Source organism: Hemiscyllium ocellatum, chromosome 3 (genome assembly GCF_020745735.1).
Source record: "Hemiscyllium ocellatum isolate sHemOce1 chromosome 3, sHemOce1.pat.X.cur, whole genome shotgun sequence".
In the NCBI taxonomy this organism is placed as follows: domain Eukaryota; kingdom Metazoa; phylum Chordata; class Chondrichthyes; order Orectolobiformes; family Hemiscylliidae; genus Hemiscyllium; species Hemiscyllium ocellatum.
Window position 1 is genome coordinate 129814060 of NC_083403.1, and position 19848 is coordinate 129833907.

The following is a 19848-nucleotide window of genomic DNA, read 5'->3' on the forward strand; positions in this document are numbered from 1 at the left end:
GGCCTCTCAAAAATGCTGACTATCATGTGGCGCTGAGCAGGTCGCTCGATACGTCTGTTTTGAACCTTCTCTTCAAGAAAGAAACAGGACAAAATCCACCTCTGAAAGCCATAATATCATCTTAGCTGTTCACTTTGCTGGGGTCTGGGGCATTGTCCACACAAACAGTCTTTTGGTGATGTTTAGGCACATCTGCAGCCTCTGCCCTCTGTTAGGGCATCTAACAAATTGCCTTCAAGAAACTGGTACTCCTCGTCTTGCAAGATGGACTGACCTCCAAATGTAAGCTTTATATCTTCTAGGCTCTGGAAGCAGAAGCCCCCTAAATATGTTATTTCCTCTTTCACAATGTTCGTGGCCTTCCATGGGTGTGTAGGAATCCTTCCCAATAGAAACCTTAGAAGTACAATGCAAGATCAGGGTGTAGCATTTCTCGGTCTTGATGGGATTATGATTGTTTTGCAGTGCATTCTGGGTTGACAAGTGACTGTTAAAATATCCAATACTGTAACTGCATTCCTCATTTAAGTTTTGTTCAGCAAAAAAGGTAAATGTCAAGTTTATTTCAGCATTATTAACACATTTTTTTAGTGTTTTCTTTTCCTGTTACACAAAGCAATGGCATAGAAAAGGATTAATGCTGGATACTAATCAACCCAATGATGAAGAGTTGAGCTCCATATCCTGATTGGGATAAATGTATTATCATTGTCTCCTAATAATCTTTGTTATTATGTCTAATTACTAAGTCTAACTAGTAAATGTAACTTGTACATTTTGTTATAATGCAATAAACGACATCTTCTTCAGGCAAGTACCTCATTTCATTATGATACATCAATGGTTCATCCTCTGCTGTTGATTAGACCCATTAAGGATGGAGAATTGATTAGATTAGATTCCCTACAGTGTGGAAACAGGCCCTTTGGCCCAACCAATCCACACTGACCCTCCAAAGAATAACCCACACAGATCCATTTCCCTCTGACTAACACACCTAATTTAGTATGGCCAGTTCACCTGACCTGCGGAAGGAAACGGGAGCACACAGAGGAAATCCACACAGACACTGGGAGAATGTGCAAACTCCACACAGGCAGTCGCCCAAGGCTGGAATCGAACCTGGCACCCTGGTGCTGTGAGGCAGCAGTGCTAACCACTGAGCCACTGTGCCATCTACTGTAACTGCTAGCTGGTGGTGGTCTGTTGGATATGCCATTTCCTAGACCCAAACTTAATTTTAATTGGTTCCTAATCAATTGGGAGAAGGTACTCAACAGTGAACTGCTGCGTTAAATTATAATTTCTTTCATAACAGGAAAGGGAAAAGGGCTCTCAGCAAACTAGAGCATTTCTTGAAGAGTCAGCAAAGATAAAAGACTATTGTTTGGATCAAAGCTGTGTTTAAGGTGACTGATCAGTTCTAAGATCAAATGATAAACTTATAATGTGGTATTAAGAAACTGACCATTAACCAGATTTGTTTAATGGAGTTTTTCCGTGGCAGCTGCGATCAATTTATTGCTGCTGTGCCAATTAACAATCCACATTGTGGGAATTTGCATTCTTTCTATATGAAGAATATCACTGCTCAAAGTTTCATCAGCCAGATCACACTCAGCAGCACCGTGGTTAGTTTCTGATTCAACCTGCACAGAGATGCTATTGTTACGGGCCTGACCAGTCCTCTCTCCAAATATAGGAAAGAGGTAGCCTCAACTCTAGCTTTTATATTTATTTAAAGGTGCTGTGTTCCAGATGTGATTTGATTGGTCCACTCCTCAGCTTTCATCAAAACATATTTTATTCTTATGACAGTCAAAATACAAAAGAATGAAAAATTGGCATAACTTTAACACTATTGAAATACTGAACAAGATAATGTATTACTAAATGTTAAATGTCTTCAAGGCAGAGATTGATAAATTCTTAATCTCGCAAGGAATTAAGGGGAGAGTATGGATACGTGGCATTGAAATGCCCATCGGCCATGATTGAATGGCAGCATGGACTTGATGGGTCAAATGGCCTTACTCCCACTCCTATTTCTTATGGTCATGGTCGTAAACCACTAATTATCAACTGTTCCAAGATAGACAACATCCTATACACACATCCTTGGCCAGGCAATTTAGCAACACAGTTAAGGTTCTCACGTGCTGCCTCTCTCCAGTCCAGCAGAACAAAATATTTTTAAAAATAGCAGTCTGTCTCGTTTTATTTGTAAGAGGAAGCCTCTCATTTAAGACTCTAGTCGTGGAGATCTCAAGTTGTTAGCTCAGAAGGAGCAGAAATCTTCTCACTAACTGAAAGCAAAACTAAAAACCTTCCTGGGTCTGGGTGAGCCCTGACCCCAGCCACTCACACTTCTTTGGTCTAATTTAAAGAAAAACACCTAGGGATCCTTCGAAGCTGTTTACCAGCCGTGTGTCTGAAGCATACATCTTGCCACCATTGTGGCAACACCTCTCTGTAAGAGAAACAGCACAGAGCATGTCTCACTTAAGGCCACAATACCCTCACATCACTTCTCGAGAAGATGGAACTTGAACCCCGGCTTGCTGATTCAGATGTAGGGACACTATCGCTACACCATTAGAGCTCTGTCAGCAGCATCATAGCAAACGGCAGTAAATTAGGACAGTGCTGGTTATAATTTGAAAGTTAAGTTAATTTACCAGTCCTGGTTAACTATAACAGATGAACGTACATCATTGAATTATTCAAATTTGGCATAGTGCTGGCAGGAGTTGTGGTAAAGATGGTCTCTAATGATGGCTTTCACTTATAGGACATGCACATTGCTGGCTGGGCCAAAATTTATTGTCCATTGCCAATTACCCAGAGGGCAGTTAAGAGTGGTGCTGGAATCCCATACTGGGTAAAGATAGCAGATTCCTTTCCCTTAAGGCCATTAGTGAATGAGATGAGATTTTCAAACAATCGTAGAGTCACAGAGTCACATAGCAAGGAAACAGACCCTTTGATCCAACCAGTCCATGCCAAACATGTTCACAACCTAAACTAGTCTCGCCTGCCTGCGCTTGGCCCTCCAAACCTTTCCTATTCATGAACTTATCAAATGTCTTTTAAATGTGGCAACTGTACTTGTAACTATCAGTTTCTTTGGCTGTTCATTCCACACACAAACCACTCTCTGTAAAAACGTTGCCCCTCATTTCACCTTAAATTATGCCCTCCAGTTTTGAACCCCCCACCTTAGGTAAAAGACTCTTGTGATTCTCCTTATCTATGCCCCTCATGGTTCTATAAAGCTCAATAAGGTCACCCCTCAACCTCCTACGCTGCAGTGAAAAAGGTCTTAGTCTATCCAGTCTATTTTCATAACTCAAGCCCTCCATTCTTGGTAACAGCATGGCAAATCTTTTTTGAACCTACTCCCTAGTTTACTATTATCCTTCCTTTCACACAAACCTACCAGAACTGCACACAGCACTGCAGAAGAGGCCTCACCAAAGTCCTGTACAACCTTAACATGACATTCTAACTCCTTTATTCAAAGGTCTGAATAATGAAGGCAAGCAAGCTAAATGCTTTCTTAATCACCCTGTCTAACAGTGACGCAAAGTTCAAAGGATTATGCATTTGAATCCCTCAAGTCTCTCTATTCTACTGCAATACCCAGGGTCCTATAATTAATTGTAGAAGTCCTGTCCTTGTTTTTATTACCAAAATGCAATACTTCTCATTTAGAGAGATAGAGTCATAGAGATGTACAGCATGGAAACAAGCCCTTCGGTCCAATCTATCCATGCCGACCAGATATCCCAACTCAATCTAGTCCCACCTGCTAGCGCCCGTCCCTCCAAACCCTTCTGATTCATATACCATCCAAATGCCTCTTAAATGTCGCAATTGTACCAGCCTCAACCACATCCTCTGGCAGCTCATTCCATACACGTACCTCCCTCTGTGTGAAAACGTCACCCCTTAGGTCTCTTTTATATCTTTCCCCTCTCATTCTAAACTTATGCCCTCTAGTTCTGGACTCCCAAACCCCAGGGAAAAGTCTTTGCCTATTCACCCTATCATGCCCCTCATAATTTTGTAAACCTCTATAAGGTCACCCCTCAACCTCTGACGCTCCAGGGAAAACAGCCCCAGCCTTGTTCAGCCTCTCCCTATAGCTCAAATCCTCCAACCCTGGCAACATCCTTGTAAATCTTTTCTGAACCCTTTCAAGTTTCACAACATCTTTCTGATAGGAAGGAGACCAGAACTGCACGCAATATTTCAACAGTGCTCTAACCAACATCCTGCACAGCCGCAACATGACCTCCCAACTCTTGTACTCAATACTCTGAACAATAAAGGAAAGCATACCAACTGCCTTCTTCACTATCCTATCTACCTGCGACTCCACTTTCAAGGAGCTATGAACCTGCACTCCAAGGTCTCTTTGTTCAGCAACACTCCCTGGGACCTTACCATTAAGTGTATAAGTTCTGCTAAGATTTGCTTTCCCAAAATGCAGCACCTCACATTTATCTGAATTAAACTCCATCTGCCACTTCTCAGCCCATTGGCCCATCAGGTCTAGATCCTGTTGTAATCTGAGGTAACCTTCTTTGCTGTCCACTATACCTCCAATTTTGGTGTCATTTGCAAACATTATTCAACTTAAACTCCATCTGCCACTGCTCAGCCCGTTAACCCAGTTGATCAAGATCTCTTTGTAATCTTATATAACCCACTTAACTGTCAATGAACCACCAATTTGGTTGTCTTTTGCAAACTTATTAACCATGCCCTCTAAATTCTCATTCAAAACAAAAGTGGACCCAATTACCGTTTCATGTGGAACACCACTAGTCACAGACCTCCAGTCTGAAAAACAACCATCAACCACCACTCTCTGTTTCCTACCATTCAGCCAATTTTATATCCAATTGGCAAGCTCACCTAGAAACCCATGTGATCTAACTTTACTAATTAGTCAACCATGTGGAACATGGTCAAAAAATGTATTAAAGTCCAAGTAAGCAATGTCTACTGCTCTGCTCTCATCAATCGCTTTGGCTACTTCATTAAGAAACTCAATCAAGTTTGTGAGAAATGATTTCCTCACACAAAACCATGCGGACTATCCCTAATTAATCCTTTCCTTTCCAAATGCATGTAAATCGTATCTTCCAAAATCATCTCCAACAATGGTAGATTCATTTAAGATGCGTCTGGACATATGCATGAGTAGGTGGGGAGCAGAGGGATACAGATGCTTAGAAATTGGGCGATAGGTTTAGATAGTAGATTTGGATTGGCTCAGGCGTGGTGGGCCAAAGGGCCTGTTCCTGGGCTGTAAATTTTCTTTGTTCTAACTTACCTAACACCAATGTCAAATTCACAAGTCCATAGTTTTCATGCTTCCCCTCGTAGCCTTTTTTAAACAATGACACAACATTAGCCATCTTTCAACTCTCTAGTACATCACCTGTATTTACAGATGATACAAATATTTCTGCTGGAGGTCCACAATTTCTTCCCTAACTTCCCACAACATCCGGGAATATACTTGATCAGGTTCTGGAGATTTATATCCCATTACATTTTCTAAGACTGCCAACGCTTCTTCTGTAATGTGGACAGTTTTCAAAACATCAATATTTATTTCCTTGAGTTTTAGCCTCCATTTCATTCTTAACAGTAACAACAGGTGTAAAATATTAATTTAAGGTACCTCCCATCTCCTGAAGATCTACATAAAGATGACCTTGTTTAAGTGGTCCTATTTTCTGTCTCTTGTTGATATTTGTTACATGGTCAGCATTTCAAGGGCATTTTTATTCCACGTTTTATTGAATTCAAATTTCACCATCTGTTATGGCAGCATTCAAACCCCAGTCTGCAGAACACTAGTCTGGAGTTCTGTATGTTAATTCAATGACATTACACCACCACCTCCCTTTATACCTGACAGTGCATGCATTGTACATAGACATTGTGCAGAAAGTGTTCCAGACTTCAGCATTATCACCTGAAAAAAGTAACAACTGGTTTATAAGCAAGTTGGAACTTCTTAAAAATGCAAAAACTTCTAAGAGACTTCAAATTTATTTGTCCTAAATTCTCCAACATCAGAAGGTATTTATATAATCCTACATTAAAACCCATGCAATGCTTTGTTGAATACTATATATAAAGCAAAAAAAGCATATTTACATAGTGTTTTTAATGGCCTCAACCATGTTTCTATTTAAATGCATACTCAGTGTTGTAATGTAACAGCAAATGTGTGTTATAGCAAGGTCCAACAAACAGCAATATGATCATGAGCAAGTAATCTGTTTCATTATGTTGGTTTTACAATAAATGTTAGCCATGACTCATGGGAAACTTGCCTAACCCACACTGAACATGGTCTAGTTCATCCAACTGAACATGGTCTAGTTCATCCAACTGGACAGGCAGGACTTTGGTTGAACATCAAAAAAAAGAGTTGTGTTGATATATTTCCTTTCATGGCCACCAGATGTCCTAAAGTGTTTTAGGGCCAATGAAACACTTTTGAACTTTAGTTACTGTTCCAATGTAGAAAATTTAGCAACTAATTTACATGACACCAACTTCCTCATTCACCAACGCAATAATGACCTAGAAATCTGTTTTTGTTATGTTGTTTTTTTTTGGGGGGAACAGATACTTAGTAAAACAACAGGCATAATAACCCTGCTCTTACCTGTGGTAGTGCCAAAGAGTATTTTACAATATGTTCACTCAGAAGGGTAGAGAGAGCCCTGATTTAATGTCTCATTTACTTTTGACAGTACAGCTCTTCCTTAATACTGTCCTGAATGTCAATTTAGATTATTTTGCTTAAATCCCGGAGTGGTATTTGAAATCACAATCGTTACTATTAAGCCATGTCTGACACATTTGACAACATTGCTTCAGAAATTCATGGATATTAGTAAAATAATGTAGATTTAGGTGTTAATTTTGTTTCTGTGATTGCATGCTCACCTCTGAGTCATCGAACTGTCAGTTCAACCGCCCCCTCTGGAGACTTGAGCAGATAACCTAAGCTGACAATAAAGGAAACTGATCTGAATTTTGTGTCATAAACCTATTCTAAGCAACCATCAGTGGGACACTTATGAGTAGGACAATGTACATAATACATTCATAATATATCCTGCAGATTATAGTTTAACAAACTACTATAATTTAGCCTGGTTTATTGATCACTGGGATCCATATGGAGCTCAGTCAGGAATAAAAAGACCACAATGTCATAAAGCAAATCAAAGTGGTTGTTGAAGGCTGCCATTACCACTTTGATCACTATCTTCAGAAGGTTGAAGTAGCAAATGTGTTTAAAATTTCACACTATTTAGAGGTTATGTCACAATGCTCTGAGATAACTATATCGAATGGGCTGTCATTGTGAAAGATGTAAGGCTGAATGAAAACTCAATCTAAGGATTTACAAACTACTTTTCAACCTTAATAATGGCAAACTGATATTATATAAGTCCTCTTACCTAGAGTATGTTCCATACTTCATGTGAAATCTTATTTGATTCTCATCCCTCATGTTTCTACAGCCAACACTGTTGGTTTTATTGCCAGCTTATCTATCCTTTCTACACTTCTTCCTACCTACTTTTCTCTGCGCTAACTTCCTTCCTCTTAACCCAGTTGACCCCTTCCCAGAGCCACCGCTTAACTGAATGATTTTCCTCTCTTTCCTCCTGAGAAATTTTTAAAATCCAGCCTGGATTATTTTAGAGTTCAGTGAAACCACATGAAGTGAGTTTTGAGCAGGAATATGGAATGAAGGTGGACAAAGTTGTAATCAAATGCAGGTAAGAATTGGAGATCAGAGAAAAACAAATGTGAGTTCCAGAGAGACAAGAATGGAGGGTCAAATGCCCAAATTTCAGAGACATATGGTGGATGAGGAAAGAAATTGAAGGCAAATTGCTGATTATGCAGGACAAGATGATGCTTTAGCAATGACAGGAGATGGCAAGGTCCCTTCCGTGTCTCCCACAAGAGGAAACATTTTCCAGCATCCACCCTATCAAAGTGCCTCAGGATCTCAAATGTTTTAAGACCATCACCTTTCATTTCTTTAAACTCCAATAGATACAGATCCAACTTCTCAACCTTTCCAATCATTCTTGTTTATATTTATTATTTTTTAATCTTTAGTTCCCCTTGCAATAATGATTAAAATTCCACAGGCCTTCCTAACCACTTGCTGAACTTGCCTGTGAACTTTCTGTGATTCATGCACAGGAACATCCATATCCCTTTCAATCTCAGAGTTCTGCAATCATTCGCCATAATATTCTGATTTTCCATTCTTCCTGCCAAACTGGGGAAAGTTCACACTTCCCCACAATATACTCCATTTACAAGCCTTTGCCCACTCAATTAATCTAACTACAACCCTTTGCAGGCTCTTCATGTCTTCTTCATAACTAGTTTCCTACTGCTCTTGGTGTCATCAGCAAATGTAGCACTGACACATTCATCTAAGACACTGAGATTGTCTGAAGTATTGAGGTTTGAGCACTGACTCTTGTGGCACTTCAGTTGTTACATATTGCCAAGCCAAAAATGATCCAATTGTGAGTACTCTTTGTCTCCTGTTAGATAATTAAGCCTCCTTCCATGCTAAAATGATTCTCCCTACACCATGATCTCCTCTTTTGTGTAAAATAAAGGGGAACCACAAAGACAAATTTGATGAATTGCATTTCAAGGTGCATTGTTGCTTGATGTTAAAAATCACACAATACTAGTAGGTTTATTTGGAAACACTAGCTTTCGGAGCACTGCTCCTTCGTCAGGTGATTGTGGAGAAATGATGAAGGAGCAGCGCTCCGAAAGCTGGTGCTTCCAATTAAACCTGTTGGATAATAACCTGGTGTTGTGGGATTATTAACTTTGTACACCCCAGTCCAACACCGACGTCACCAAATCATTCTTGCTTGAAAGTACTGATTAATTTTTTTTCTACATTGATGGAATACCTAATGTTGTTCAGTGAACACAACAAATCTGCATGAAAATACACCCTGACTATAGTCTTACATTTCCATCACAATCATCTAGAAATGTCACTGTAGACTCATAACAACTATAATGAAGGATCTTTTATTGAAGAAATATGAAATCGTGGGTGACTGAAAGGTCAACTGTAAATCCAGACTTTTTGAACAAGAAGTGTTGAGTGAATTGTGTCTGCAAGTATTTATTACTGTGTTACCCTTCATTTTCTCAAATTGCTGCCAACACCTGTAGATTTCCATTCAGTTTGATTCTAATCAACAAATGATCTGCCACAATGTTTAGCTGTGATCAACTGACAAATTATTTTTGACACGGATTAAAAGACCTCCCACGGCTTTCTACAAATAGCTTGCAGACAGACTGAAAAGAAAATACAATTACATTTGTCACATATGCCACAGGAAATCTTGCCCTGTAAACTTCATTTAAAGGTATACCCTTAAATAGGATTTCCTCTCTGCAAAACTGCCTGAGCTGAAAGTAATACAGTGAGTCATTTCAAAATTAATTTGATTTTACATTGACTCCGCTACAAATGTTGGAACAGATGATTCATTATTTCCAACCCGACCTCGCTGCCTTTAATTCATACATGTCAGGCACACCGTCATACTCGATGGCATCAGTTCAGAGATGTGTGCAGTAAATGCATTGCGAGTTGTATAAAATGTGGCATTGACAGTGCTTATAATTTAGGCACATGACAATACTGAGAGTTTGATTGATATCTAGCTTCCCTCGTCGTAGACCTACAGATGTGTTTGCAAATTCTGTTGGAAATTTGACAGTAAAACTCATTGTATAACATGAAGAGCATTACTGATAGTTGAATAAATCAATTTGTGTCTTCAGTCTGGCTTTTAAGATTTTTCTGATGTTTAAAGTTCAGTAGCAGGTTGTAGATGAATGCACTACAAATTAACTGAACATTCAAACCATCATCAGGAGGTGCATGCAAAGAAAACTAGCAAAAAAAATGAAAAGCTTAATGTTCATTTTTCATTCAAAAGTTTAGTTGAAAAAAATTGAATTGATGATCAGAACCAAATCAAGTCTCACATCAACTGCAATCTACAAGTACAGTGCAATGGTTAGTCCAAAATGGATCTGTAATACTTCAAATTCATATGTTTACTTAACAGACCAGTTGTCTGCATGGTGTTTGCATTTGACATGGGAAGATTCTGTAAGATTTGGGCTTGAATTCAATCTGGACCTACTGGGGCCAAAGGGAATCGACTTTTGGTCACTTTCAATCCTTTTCCAATTGGTTGCAGGTCAACAGAAGCAAATTGGTACTTTCACAGGATTGCTGCTGTGGAACATGGAATGAAAAGCATCATGTAGGTTTATTGATGGTGCACAGTCCCTCAGGTTTTGGTGGTGCTATACTTGACTTGAAAGGGTTCAAAAAAGATTTACAAGGATTTTGCCAGGGTTGGAGGATTTGAACTATAGGGAGAGATTGAATATGTTGGAGCTGTTTTCCCTGGAGCATCGAAGGCTGATGGGTGCCCTTATAGAGGTTTATAAAATCACGAGGGATATGTACAGAGGAACCTAGATTATCTGAATGAGATGGGCAGGCAGTATTTTGGTCAGATAACTGATTATTTGGAAAACTGATTCAATGCCTCTCCTCTGGGACTCGGAGTTTTTTGAAGTTGCCTTTTTCCTCACTCTGCCTGCCTTGCTTCCTCTCTCTGTCTCAGGGTTTGTTTCTGAGCAGACGCACACATGTGTATAAGGGACTTGCAGCATTGCTGAAGCCTCTTCCCGCCCCTGCTTCACTTCAATGGGATTGACAGAGTGAGCACTTGCTATGTCCGCTCCCTGTTCAGAAAACTCGGCAGCAGCACACCAGACTGGGCACCAACAGCAAGACTGCTGCTGCCTTTGGGGGTGAGTCACAAATAGCGCACACACACACACACATACACACACACACACACACACACGCAGCCACACACACAATGTTTTGACAAGTTCCCCACCACTCTGCCCTGTACAGGACAATGTTGGAGACACTATCTGGGGAAGGGGGGGTTTAGGATACACCGCTGTGTAGAACTCTGGGGGAAGTGGGGGGAGAGAGAGAGGGGGCGGGAGGTCAGTCATTTGGAGACAGTGTCTGGGCTCCCATTGATGTCCAGGACTGTTTTTGTCAGCATTTCAGTAAGTCGAGTTCACCTTTAATCATTGTAAACAAAAGGTGCAATCAGTGTTGGTAACAACTTTCTGATGTAACATTTCTATCGGGACCCTGAGATCTTCTTCAGATAATCTGAAAATTGAATATTTGATATTCGGATAATTGATATTCAGATAATTGAGGTTCCTCTGTCGAGGCTAAATAGACAAAGTTTTTTTTTCCCTGGGGTGGGGGACTCCAGAACTGGAGGGCATAGGTTTAGCGTGAGAGGGGAAAGATATAAAAGGGACTTATGGGGCAACATTTTCACACAGACGGTGGTACGTGTATCGAATGAGCTGCCAGACGAGTGGAGGAGGCTGGTACAATTGCAACATTTAAAAGGCACCTGGATGGGTATATGAACAGAGGGATATGGGCCAAGTGCTGGCAAATGGGACTAGATTAGGTTGGGATATCTGGTCGGCATGGACGAGTTGGATCTGAAGAGTCTGTTCCCTTGCTGTATTCTATGACTTGATCCATGAATGATTACCATAAATGTGATGTCACCTCCAGCACCTGGTGATGAAAGGAGTTCAGCAGTTGTCCAGGATGTACACCACCAGTTGATGATGGGGATAGAGAGGGAAGGTAAGGGAGTGATTTGGAATGCACTTACCTGGCATTAATGAGATGGTAATCGCTTCAATAGCATTAAAACAATAAAACAGTCTTCACTCTTTTGCAAAGCGGCCTTCTTCCAGATGTCCAAAGTACCTGCCGTTTAAGGCAAATCGAACAATTTTAATGTGGGAGTAGGAGGTCAATGAAATAAAAATGATCCTAATTGCCATTGTTGGATATTCGCATGATCACATTTTAAGGATTCAATTTGGCAATTGTTCATCTTCTATTACCATAGTTTTGTGCGTGAACATTAACAGGCTTTCTAAAATGTGATTCTGAGTATGATTCCCAATTCTGGGCACCTGAAGGTATGAAAGGGAAAGTCAAATGCAGAGCGAGTGATAGTGGTGAACAAATGGAAAACAGAAAATCACCTCGACCTATGCTTCCTCTCCTGAGCTCTATCAAAATGCTTTCTGTGTTTCCTATATTTCATCAGCTTTTATGCAGACCCTTTACTAAAAAACAGCTCTCCAGAACTGTTCTGAAGAAAGGTCACTGGATACAAAACATAAACTCTGCTTTCTCTTCTCAGGTGTGGAGTTTCTCCAGCAATTTCTGCAAAAATGCAGTGTCCACATCATTCTGAAATAACTGAATGACAAGCCGTGGTAAGAGATGACATGCTGCTGTGGCCTTACAAATCAAAGCTCCAGTTCCATTTGGTCCAACATCAAACGTTGCAAAGTTCCTTTAACACGTGCTCAGTATGTGTCTTTACTCTAAAGCTATAATTATTACCTTAGTCTTTGTCTTTGCTGGTGGAATGGGTGATCATTCTGTCAGTCAGTCATGGAGAAGTCAAAGCTCATGAACGAAGGTTGGTTCCATTTTCCAGCGGTTAGTCTTGATGAGTGTTGAAGACAGGAATATCCAAAGGTTAAAGTGTTTGAAGGACAGTTTTTGACAAGTCCTTCATCACATAGAAGGCCTCAGGCTATAATAAATGAAACGATAATCGATGTAGATCCATGCTTTGGATTCCGACCATTATATTAATAAGCCCATGGTGCATGATCAGCGTTAGTTTTAACATGGGAGACAATTTTTTTACCAGGTAATCAAAATTAAAATGATGCTCCTGAACTGTCAGGTTTCCTATGTGCTAAGGAAATGTATTGTCTGAAACTTCGATGGAAGTGTAGCAACGAACCTGGAAATAACAATTTCAAAGGAAGACCTAAAGTTGAGAGAGTGATATTGAAAACCCCCTGTTAAACATGCAAGTGGAGCACATGGTGAAGAAGGCAAATGGTTGTCCCATCCTAGCAAGAAGATTCGAATACAAGAGTAGGGCACTGCTAAGACCACATCTGCAGTATTACATGTAGGCTTTGTCTATTTATCTGAGAAAGGATGTTCTTGCTATCTAGGCCTGCATCGGTAGTAGATTCGCCAAGTTTAAGTGCATTTAAGTTGTCATTGGACAGGAAAATGGACGTACATGGAATAGTATAGGAGGGATGGGCTTCAGATTAGTATGACAGGGCGGAGCAACATCGTGGGCCAAAGGGCCTGTACTGTGCTGTAATGTTCTACATTCTATGTTCTATGTTCTTACTATTGAGGGAGTGTAAAGGTTTTCCAGACTGATTCCTGGGATGATGGGACTGGTGTATGGGGGAGACATTGGATCAGTTAGGACTGTATGTGTTAGAGTTTGGAATAAAGTGAGGGAATCCTATAGGAATCTACAAAATTCTAACAGGATCAGATACAGTAGATGAAGGAATGATGTTAATGATGAGTGGGGAGTCCCGAATCAGGAGTTAAAGTCTAAGTATAAAGGACTGAAATGAGGAGATATTCCCTCATCCAGAGAGTGGTGAGCCTGTAGAATTCTCTGCCACAGGAAACTGTTCAGGCTAAAACATTGGGGACTTATAAGAAGGAAATAGATATAATTCTCAAGACTAAAGGGACCAAAAGATATGGAGAGAAACTGGGAATAGGGTACGAAGTTGGATGATCAGCTACGATCATATTGAATGGCAGAGCAGACTCAAGAGGCTGAAGTCCCTACTCCTGCTCCTTTGTTCTATGTTTCTATGTTTCCATATCAAACTTATTAGTTTAACTCAGAGGATATGAGCTCGTGAAAGGTACAGTCTGCCTGATGCTGGGTAATCCAAGATGGAGAACGGTAAAAATTTCTGGCTGTAACAGTTGCTCCTTTTTTTTAGGTATTTTAGGTGTTGGAGATGATTTCCTCGAATTCCAGGAGCAGCAATTACTGTTTTATATGCTGTTGCATTGTTTTAGAAGATTGGGGAAAAAAAAATCAAAACAACAGCAGTTTTAAAGGGAGAGAACAGACAAAGGAAGCACATGGTGAGGACAGTGCAGGAGAGAGAGAGAGAGAGAGAGAGAGAGAACCTGCACAGTTACTGCCTTTGCTGTTTGAATTCATGTATCGGACATCAGAGTGCATCTGGGAAAATTAACAAACAGTGAAATTCACAACTAATCTTGGACGAACTGTTAGGTGAAGTTCACAGCACAGAGTCAGATAAGTTCATCATTGTTTTAAGTGTGGTCTACAGAGAATCTGCAGTAGTAAGTGGAGTGGATTCTTTCATGATTATATGTTTTTGGTGATATGTCTCTTGATTAAACTTAAAATATAAGCCATAACTATTAATTTAACCTGGGAGAGTGTTTGTTGAGGAATAAGGCGTGTATGGAATGCACTGCCAGAGAAAGTGGTGGAAGCTGGTACAATAGCAACATTTAAGAGGCATTTGGATGGGTATATGAATAAGAAGGGTTTGGAGGGATATGGGCTGGCTGCTGGCAGGTGGTGCTAGATTGGGTTGGGATATCTGGTCGGCATGGATGGGTTGGACCAAAGGGTCTGTTTCCATGCTGTACATCTCTATGACTCTATGACTCTATATACCTTGCTGATTGTTGAACAACTCTATTTGCAATCCATTGTTGGGATCAAACAGGAGACCCTGCCAAGGCAATGAGGCCACTGTTGCTGACTATGTTGTTTATGGAGCCAATGATGGAGTTTGGAGGAAATGCAAGATAGAAAAAGCTGAACTTGACAAGTCTATTCAAAGAGAAGAATTTCCTCTGAGAGAAGCAGCTCACACTGTTGCATTCATTAGCCATGATCTAAACCTTCGAGCCTTCTGTTGATATTGTTTTCCTGTCCATGCTTAATAGAGTCTTAAACATGTGCCCAATTCTCAAGCCAAATAAAACTCTTGTTTCAGCTCATACTGCAAAAAAATGGAATATTTGTTAGTCAAATATATGACGTTGCCACGTTAAGTGTATTGTGCTGCATTCAGAGTGTTCCTGCCTCCTACCCCCTAAACCTTTTGCCTTTCCAGCTGTTCTTGCAACATAAATAGAACTAGAGATAAATGGCAAGTGTATTGTATGGCATGGCTTGATTTTGGGGATAGAGATGGAGTTAGAGATGGAGATGGTCCTGTCATTCCAAAGACGACAACCAGCGTCTTAGCCACTGAATTGTTACGATTTGAGTGAAATTTTAATAATAGTTGACCTGCGGCATTGGTCTGAGAGACATTTCAAGCTAACTCCAGCTCTTCTCCTTATGCTAGGCAGATACTTGACGAAGGAGAAAGTGAGGACTGCAGATGCTGGAGATCATTTCTCAGATACTTGACGAAGCCTAATATTTATGTAGGTGCTGTGGCATGTAGGGCTGAACTACTGTCTCCATCCTTATCATGAACCCACTTTAGATTCAAGATCTCCAAATCACTAGACAAAACCTTTCTGAGTGTTGATAAGTCTAACCTCAAATGATAACAAATATCAGTTCCTTTAAGCTTGCAGATATAGAAGGTACTTACGGAAGGTCTGTTTCACCAAAACCTATCAGGGTTACTCTGGTTGCCTGCCTTGCTGAAGAGAGGTGTTCACTCTCTTAATTTAACTGTGCTTTGCTGAGCAAGTTCCTGCACCACAAATTGTTGAATGAGCTCACAGCCTCTGTTGGCAAGAAAAGTGATTCACTTGTACGTACAGCAATCAGTCCTTTAAGGGTTTCTGGCACAGAAGATCCCATTACCATTCGTGGTACAGTCTTATAGAAAATGTGATGGAGGAGTTCTATAAAAGAGCACTGTTCAGATGACAGTGTCTTATCCATTGCTTGCAATGCATTATTGACTCCTGTAAAATTCTATAGTGTTTTTTATTTACATTTCTCTCCCATAATAAAAACATTAAAATGACATAATTGTGTTCTTGCTTACGTTGCCACATTCTCATTGCGAAGTCTGATGCACGCCTTGCCAGTTGTTTTCTGATATGAGTCTTCAAGAAAGACAATAACAAAGTAAGACATAATAAAAAAAGCAAGTGAAACAAGACAAACACAAAAAATGATGAAAATAATTCACACATAATGTTTATAATGCAGTCTAAATAACTTTCATTTGCTGAAATAGATACACATATAGTGATTTTAGATATTTTTCAAAGTACAGGTTTTCTTTTAATAGTTAATAGTAAATAATTTTCCATTCAAAATATTTAATTAAACACAGAAATCAGATTTGTACAACATCGATGGAAATGTTCAGTCAGTCCGTTGCGTCTGTATCAGCTCTTACAAAGAGTTATTCAGCCAAACTCAATCCCTTCTCTTTCCTATGGCCCCCCAGATGTTTGCCTTTTAAAGTATGTACCTCTCTGCTTTTCAGAAAATCTATCAAATCACCTTCCGCCAACCTTTCAAGGATGGTGAAATAAAAAGTTAAATTCCATTTCCCACTTACACTCAACCACACCTTGGTTTAATGGTTAAATCAAACACATGGTCATGGAACCTGATCCCAAGTTTATACTCTGTTCTGTCGATTTAGATCTGTTTATATTGGATGATCCCAACTTGGCAACAATAACTACCACAGTTAAACTCCAGAACAGGAGCGTAGTGAGTCTTTGGATAGAGAGAGTCTGCACCTTTGGCCAAATGGCCTCTGGGAGAAGGGTGCGTTAAAACAGGTCGGACTCAATTATCGTTGAAAAGGTCAATATCCCAAAGTTTTGCGCCATTATGGACCAAGCGCAAACAGAAGGGAAATCAGAGGCTGTATGGTGGGAGACACCGATTCTGAGATTTCTTAAACATGGTCAAGATGTAAAATAACACAGACGTTTACAAATAGAGTTTGAGATTCTGGGGGGCAGGATGCCTGAAATAAGTACCTTTGACAGTAGGAATGATCAAGAGTGCAACAGACTATATACCAGAATTGGAAGAGCTCAAAAGCGGTGGCACAGTGGTTTAGTGCTCCCAGTGTTCCTCAGGGTCCCAGGTTCAATTCCAGCCTCGGGCGACTGTCTGTGTGGAGTTTGCACATTCTCACTGTCTCTGCATGGGTTTCCTCCAGGTGCTCTGGTTTCCTCCCACAGTCCAAAGATGTGTAGGTTAGGTGAATTGGCCATGCAAAATTGTCCATAGTGTGAGGTGCATTAGTCAGAGGGAAATGGGTCTGGGTGGGTTACTCTTCGGCGGGTCGGTGTGGACTGGTTGGGTTTAAGGGCTTGTTTCCACACTGTAGGGAATCTAAAAAAAAATGAAAACAGGGAACAGAGGTAAACAGAGAGCCTAAGGAATGGAGTCATGGACAAATATTTAACCAAATTTGAGGATTTGAAGTTGAGGGACTTTGAACCAGATGGGTAGCAAAGGCAGGGTTGATAGTGAGTGGAATGAGGTGGGTGAGATATTGATGGCAATCTTCTGATGAGTTGGTGATTATCTCAGATGGGATTTGTGAGGCCACAAAGGCCCTTAGAAATGTCAAGCTTGAGGATGAACAGAAGATTAAAGTTCTTGGCAGTGTGGAGGAATGAGGTCAGGGATCCAACCATATTTTGGCAAAGTGTGGTTTCATGGAGGGTTTCTTTCCATGAGTCCTGGTGAATTTTCTCGTGCTAACATTGCAAACTAACCTCATACCAAACACCTATGACGTCCTCTCATCCAATGTCAGCTCAATTCTACCACTCACTGTAGACAGAAATACATCGCACTGCCCTGGTACTCTAAAACTTCTGGAGCCATCTTTAAAGGGCTGTTGTCAACTTGGTCAAACACTGTCAGTCCAAACCCCCATTCCCGAGGCTGTTTCTGATACTTCATTAGAGTCATAGAACCCATACAGTGTGGAAACAGGCCTTTCGGCCCAACAAGTCCACACTGACCCTCAGAAGAGTAACCCACCAGACGCATTCTCCAACCCCATTACTCCAGGGGGTACACATAGCCTACACATCCCTGAACACAATGGGGAATTTAACATAGCCAATTCACCTGATTTGCATATTTTTGGGTTGTGGGAAGAAATTGGAGCATCTGGAGGAAACTCACGCATACACAGGGAGAATGTGCAAAATCTGCAGAGACAGTCGCATGAGGTTGAAATTGAACATGGGTCTCTGGCACTGAGAGGCAACAGTGCTAAGCACTGAGATACTGTGCGCCACTCGTTATGATCATAAGGAAAGCTTGGTGCCCTGCTTTTCTGACAGGGACCTCGAGGCCCTGGGTGGACAGAGCAGTGCAGAAGATTGGCATCCGTTTCTCATAGGACCAGAAGAGGACATCATACCAGATATTGCAGCCTAGTTTGAAGTTACTGCCTGGGTCAGTGTGATCTCAGCCCCCTGAAAATGCCCAGCAATATACCAAGAAAGCCCATCAGCTTTTTCACTCCACAAGTCTAAATGCCACCATATTCTCTTCAATACCCCTCACTTTGACTCTATCTCTGTTACTGCATACATCTCTCAACAAGGCCCAAGCTCTATCATTCCCACTATTTTGTGTGACATCTTCCCTCCCTCATTTTCATCCAATCAATCACCTCTTGTTACTACCTCTCTAAGCTCTCTGTGCTGTTGAATAATTCACTTGGAACACCTCGCTATCTGTCTCCCACTCGCATTAATACTAACCCACTTTCATCTCACACAATCTCTCCCTTTCCCTCACACCAGGAGGGAACAGGCCCACAACAGGGCAGGAAGAGTCAAAGATGGGTGATGAGGTGAGGAGACATTCAGCTCCTGTGAGGAGAGGACCCTGACCCTTACCTGCCCAAGTGGACCACTCATTGTACCCCCAAGCCCCTGCACTGATATTGGAGGTTGCCTTGACTTAACTGTGCTGGGATCTACTGACTGAAGGATGTCTCCCTTGTTTTCACTGAGGATTACTCCCACTAGACTTTAAAATGTTAGCATTTTCTTGAAGCACATGTTGTGTATTTGCCGTGTAAACTGCTGGCACATAGTGTAGGTACCAGACTGACATAGCATGGTGCTGTTTGAGCAACACATCTAGCCCTTTGACTGATCAATGCTAACAACCATAAGAAGCTTCCTGGCTTTGTGTCTGTGCTAAAGGCAAAGGAAAGACAGAAGTACAGTAAACATTTAAGATCTGGCTGAGGGGAGAAGGTGCTAAAAGACAAGGTGAGGTGGAGTGCTATGTGAGTGAGTGCTAAGAAAGCGAGCCAGCAGCTTTGAGATACAGCCGGGTCCAATCCCTGTAGGCTGGGCACCTGTCCTTGTAGCAGCATTACAACGAGAGGTGTTACTGTGCCCCATTGTGTAGCACTGAAGTGCAGAACCCTCTATCCATGGATTGGAGAGGTGAAACAAGGGTGTGGAGAGGCTGGCACGTATTAGATGTCGGTGCTTGTAGAGGAGGGTGCTGCCTGGGAGCATGCCCTGACATTATTGTGCCAAGTGCTGAGGGCTGGAGGAGCAGTGAGCTGGACTCACCAGGTACCCACTCTGACTTTCATGTCAGGAATTCTTGGCGTCTAGTTTCTATCTGGTTGGTGGTAGAATAGGAGAGTGTTTTTTATTTATTCACTTATAGGGTGTGGAAGTAATGATGAGGGTGGTAATGAGAAATAGTCTCCATTAAGAAGCATCTTGACATTAATGTTACAATCTACTCTCGACATCCAGAACTTAGT